Source organism: Emydura macquarii, unplaced genomic scaffold, assembly GCF_026122565.2.
Source record: "Emydura macquarii macquarii isolate MOO-44397 ecotype Brisbane River unplaced genomic scaffold, CSIRO-AGI_Emac_v2 contig_3603, whole genome shotgun sequence".
Classification (NCBI taxonomy): domain Eukaryota; kingdom Metazoa; phylum Chordata; order Testudines; family Chelidae; genus Emydura; species Emydura macquarii.
The window spans coordinates 11,735,027-11,741,026 of NW_027133740.1; the positions used below are offsets into that span (position 1 = coordinate 11,735,027).

At 40.0% G+C, this 6,000-nt stretch overlaps 1 long non-coding RNA gene across 5 annotated transcripts in view; it reads right to left on the reverse strand.

Moving 5' to 3' along the window:
* The window catches only part of LOC137145603 (uncharacterized), a 322,274-nt gene extending 320,152 nt beyond the window's left edge, over positions 1-2,122 (reverse strand). For 2 of the 5 annotated variants that reach the window (XR_010917689.1, XR_010917685.1), the window contains exon 1: positions 2,067-2,117. This is a non-coding gene — a long non-coding RNA (uncharacterized lncRNA). Of the gene's footprint in view, positions 1-1,919; positions 2,010-2,066 lie in introns of those variants that run through there. The other 3 variants (XR_010917687.1, XR_010917686.1, XR_010917688.1) reach the window with 3 other exon arrangements.
* Positions 2,123-6,000: the final 3,878 nt, after the last annotated feature.

The window sequence follows — 6,000 nt, forward strand, 5'->3', positions numbered from 1 at the left end:
TGTTGCTGTGTTTTTTGAAAATCTTGTAAGTGCAAGGATATGCCCCAGAGCACAATTTGTTGTGCAGTCCTTGATACACTTGCTTGTGTGCTATCCATAGTGCTGGTCTCTATGGCTCTGGTTGGGCACAACTCTTAGTTTTCAGAAATTTTTTCCACTCTCACAGTCCACCTCCTTCTTTAAAAAACAAATTATGGGAGCAACTATGCATTCAGAGATTTTGTTCTCTACCCATACATACCAGATATAATTGTATTAGGGGCATCCTGATGCTTACTGATCACACACAGTTCCCATTGACATCAGTAGATGCTCAGGACTCGATCCCTTGCGAGTTATGCATCATCTCAACATTAACCATTGATCTTTAGGGTACTATGAATGCAGGGTCTCAGAAAACCCATAGACCTGACTGGACCTAGAAGATCTACATTAAATTTGCTCATAATTCAAATAAACCCTCCAACCCTGTGAGCAGCTTGCTATTTTCCTGCTTTACACAACAGCAAATATGAGCTCTTTAAAAATAAGTCATTCTTCAGCATTTTGATTTAAGGTAATGTGCGCATTATGTTGTGTCAGGATGAATTGTGTCTGGATTTGCAAAATAGGCTGGTGCAGCCCAGTGCACATATCAGGTTGCATCAGATAAATACAGAAATAGTGCTCCTAATAATGGAAGAAGAAAGTGGAAATTATGCATACATCCTGAGTTCTTTGTTTCTTCGACAGATCAAAACAGATAACTTACATCCCACTATGAGTATCACATATTTAGTACCCAACCACCCAAAACTAAGACATAAACTTCACTCATCTCATACTTCAGAAAGTCACTTATGAAATAGGGCTGTTGAATTAGAACAACAAACGCAAGTTCCATAACAGTATCTGTCTCTTATTAGCAATTTGAAAATAATGAAAATTCTGGCTGCTGGATTGCTATTGTAATGGCATCTTCATAAGACCTATCAGTTTTAGCATGGAGATAGTGAATGGGAAACAAGGAGGAAAATAATCTTTAGGCATTCATTTGTCAAAGTTACTATTACAATACCCTACAAAGTTGCGATAAGACAAGGCTTTTATATTAAATACCATAAAAATGCATTAGTCTGCATCATGGAGAGGAATACAGAAGAAAATTAATTAATGCACCTTGAGAAACATAAAGCATTAAATAGGTGAGGAAAAGATGCTGTATCAAAAAATGTATGCACATTCCCTAAGGATTAAGATAACAAGAATCCACCTAAATATGTTAAAAATAATATCTTCCACTAGTAACATTCATAAATCATAACATACTAGTTAATTCAATTCAAAACTCTGTAATGTCATAAAATGTCATTACTACAATAAAGCCTTTGTACCAAAATAATGTCATTCATACAGGATTAGTGGTCCCAACTGTATTAGCAGAAGCAAAATTCATTGATACACAGCCTAGGTGTTTTTCAAAACTGTGTTTTGATTTAACCTGATAACATCATTTAAAATGGCAAGATGGGAAACTCACCTTTTCTGCATAAGGGACTAACTAACAAGCTCTATGAAAATAACTTCTTTAGCAAACCAAACACACAAACCTAATCCTCCATGACATGAATAATTTTAAAAAAAAGGGGGGGGGGGGGGCAGGGAAGAACTACAAAGAAAGGGATGGTGCAGAAACAGAACTGGTGATAAAGAATGAATTTGACAAAGAATGTGTCAGCTCATAATCACTACAGCAGTCAAATATAGAAGTCAATAATACTATAACTTGGATAGTATGCAAAAGTCCTGTTGTGAATACTATCCCTCACACACTATCTCATGCATTGATTGCAATCATCCAAAAATGGCCATCTGGTGATTTGGGGATAATATACATTATAGGTATATATTTATTCTTTACCAACATCTTTGAACATTACCTGAAATGACACCAAAAGTAGAAACAGCAAAACAACTGGTAACATCCCCTCTTGCTAAGATTTGACTCATGTTAAATAAACAAATAAGCCTTACAAACAACCAAGGGAAAACTAGTGAGAAATGTAACAGAAGATAAGAATACTTACCAGCTGAGAGACAGAAAGCTGAGGCAAGCTGTTGTCAGTTGGAAAATAGCTCGTTTAGGCCCACAGCTGTCTCCATCTGCCTAATTTAAAGGCCCAGCCCTAGATGGGCAAGCAGGGTAATCTTTTCCTACTGGATGGTAATCCTGCAATCACAATAGTTGCCAGGCTCCAGCAAGTGACTCCTCATAAAGGAGCTGTTTCTGCTGAGCTTTTCAACTGAATGAACCTCATAATCCAAACTCTTCCCAACAATGAATGCTTCATTAAGGAAGTAACATAAAGTGTTAGAATTTGTATAAAATGCTGACCTTAGTTTAGATTTTTTCAAACTCAAAGTGAAATATCAAGGTTGCATATTCAAGCAACTCAAAACCAAAAGACAGATGTGGCTCTAATGAGTAATCTGGATCTGCACATTCCTAAATATTGGTGGTTTTGGAGAGGACAGAGCAGAAAATCAAATCTGGATCTAAATCTTTTTGACACGGGCCCATTTTTTCAAAATAAAGATTCGCACAAGATCCTGTAAACAAAGAGCTCTGGATTTCATATCTGTCAGGCAACCAGAAGAGAAAATGAAAAGAAAGTTCCAGACAGTACTGAAGATTTGTTTACACTTCAACTCAGAGAAACCCCATTTTATTTTATTTTAATTGTAGATGACTTCTGAAGAAAGGTCCTCTTGTAAATTACTTCCCTTCCAACTCCGATCTTATACCTTGCTTGGTACAGCCATAGGGCTTGGATACATGAAAAAGAAAAAAGGGGTAGTGGGACAGTATCTTAATATACCAGGGCTAGCTTTACAAAGGAATTTAGGTGAGCATTTCAATGCCCAACGTTTAGGTGCTAAAACATCACTGGGGTTCACAAAGCCTGAGTTAGGTGCTCAGGCTTCTTTTACAATAAATGGAGGAAGATAAATGTTCAAGAATGGGGTTCACAAAAGCCAGCCTGCTAGGCAGAACCCTACCTAAGATGGCCCTGGGAGATGCCAAAGAGAGAGATGTGTCATAAGCCCTGCTACTCTGAGGGAGTTTGTCACCTATTTCTTGAGATTCTCAGCTGTAAACCCTCTTGCTGAGTTAGGTGGCTCTGACAAGCAGCAGCAGCGGGAGGAGGTGGACCTCCCTCATGACCTGTAGCTTAGGGGGATACTCACCTGAGGAGTGGAATACCTCCTCTTCAAGTTCCCCATCTGTCTGAGGGAGGGGGAAGAAGGCATTCGAACAGAGCTCTGCTATGTCTCAGGTGAATGCTCTAACCACTGGGCTATGGCTATTTTGACATAGGGTGCTCTTAGTTTGTCCTGTTGAAGCTGTTCCATTTTGGGTAAATAAAGAGTCATTGGACCAGAGAGATGGGGGGAAGCCCATGCACAAGTAGCTCTGTAGCCTGGTGGTTAGCGCACTCACCTGGGGTGTGGAAGACCCAGAATCCAGTCCCACTACTCCAAAGACACATCCAAGGGGGAACTTGAACTGGGGATTCCTACGTCCCCGGTGACTATAGTGGCCCCTAAGCTAAATTTTCTCATGGAGAGCCCCCTTCCACACCCTACCCAAGCTGAAGTTAGGAATGCTAAGAACATATCTACCTTATTAGACTCCACGGGTGAGTTAGGTGGGTCAACACCTGTCTTTCCCATGTTCATGCATTGCGGTGGGGCTTAGGGGAAGATAGGCATCCAGACCCCTAGAGTGAGGTAGCAATGCATATGTCCAGAGGCAGAAACACAGAGTAAGTCTATGCTGCCATTAGACAGCCAGGGCTGGCCCGTGCCAGCTGACTCAGGCTGGTGGGGCTCAGGTTAAGGAGCTGTTTAATTGCAGTGTGGACATTTGGGCTTGGGCCCCTCCCACTTCACAGGGTCCTGTAGCCCAAGCCAAACCTCCATACTACAATTAAACAGCCCTTTAGCCAGAGCCCTGTGAGCTGGAATCAGCTGGCAGGGGCCAACTGCAGGTTTTTAATTGCAGCATAGACAGACCCATAGGCACTTAGAGAACTTTTATGTAAAAAACTTGAGCACGAGTGAGTTTAGGCACCTACAGGGTTTGACAGCAGCTGAGTAGGAGTTTTGTGAATACCAGTGGTGCTGATTCTAGGATTTATGCACTAAAAGTGGCAATTTGGCACCTAAATCCCTTTGTTAATCTAGATTTTAGGGTAAATCCCTGCCCCTGCATAAATAATAATAATAAATCTGGACGTAGCTCTTATATAGCACTTTTCATCAGCTTTACAAAGGAGATAAATATCAATATCTACGTTTGTCAGACAGGGAAACTGAGTCACATAGAGATGAAGTGACTTGCCCAAGGCCACCCAGCAGGCCTATGGCAGAGCCAGGCATAAAATTCAGATTTCCAGTCCAGTCTTCTATTTACTAATTCACACTGCCTTCACAAAGCCCGCTGGAAGGCAATGGGGCTCCAGGCTGGCTCATGGGTTAATCCATATCATTCACATGCAACAAGGTGTAGGATCAGGATCTAATACGACATTTGCCCATACAATATCACATGAAAAACAAGGTAGCAGAGACGTAAATTTCTGTGAAAAATTAGCACACAAAAAAAAGGAAGTTCAAAGAAAAAAAAGCATTCACTATGCTTATATATGATGAAGCACAAAAAATATTTTTTTTTATTTTATTAAAATAAACTTATTTTAATAAATCTGGTGCAGCTGCTTTGTTACCTCCCCAGTGCTGTTTTTCCTCTCCCTAGGAACTGGGCTGCAGCTAGCAGTAAGCATCACTGTTCAAATACTGACAGTAGTTTCACCACTGTGAGAGAAACAGCTCTGTAGACCACGTGAGAATGAAAAGCATGCAAAGCACTGTTTCAGAAACTTGCTGGGAGATTGTACATCAGCTAAATCCCACTGCACAGATAAAGCATGTTAGCAGAAATAAAATACCCCTTTTAAATATGTAAGGCTGTGATCCTGCAATGATTTGCTTTGTGGGCAGACCCCTGAAGTCAATGCAAGAGCACCAGTGTCTACTCACTCAGAGCTCATTATAGGGTTGGGGCCATATGATGATGAAGCATTACTGAAATGTACTTAACAATTTATAGATGACCATTGCTGATTAATGTGTTTTCTAGATGCAAGTTCAGAACAATCTCCCCAGCATGCTGCTAACCTTTCACAAAATGATAAATATCTTCCATTAGCATACACTTGATTCATAGCGATAATTATCAATAAAACCCAAACAACTCTACCATGTTTAATTTGAAGTTCAAACCTAATTACCTAAATTTTTATTTATGGCATGCTCCTGAAGCATGCGCCTTATGAATGTTATCTGAATTTTTGTCATTTTTTTATAAGAATAATAAATGGTCATTGAAAACATTGTACTTTACATATTAATGGCACAGAAAGTATTATTGATAACTAGTAATACAAAGAGACTTTCATTGATTGATTTCCCACACTGGTTCATCTGTAAAGGATGCTAATTGAACTCAAAAGTTTAATTTTTGTGATTGTATTTTAATTAAAGACAGTAGGTTGCAGATGATTAACTGTATTCCATCACATATAAAACACCCCATAACTCTAATGACACCGTGGCTCATAAAAATGAATAAACTAGAATAGTTTCTCTAAGGCCCTTCTCAATATTTTCTCTGAAGTGAGTGTAGGTGCATAAACTCACTGCTAGAGTGCATCCCTGTGACCAGGCACAGGCTGCAGGGTCCTTTCAGTCTAATCCCCCCTCTAGCCCTTCTGGCGTCAAGACAGTCTGTCGTCTTATGCGTCCTAGCTCTCTGGCTAAGTCGCTGCTCACTCTAGCCCCTTTTGTGATTAACCGAAAAGTCCAAAAATAAGAATCTCAAAGTCAAGCAGTCTTGGAGTCTATCCTCCAGCCTCAGTCTAATACTTGTAGTCCTCATCACTTTTCCCTCTCCCTTCT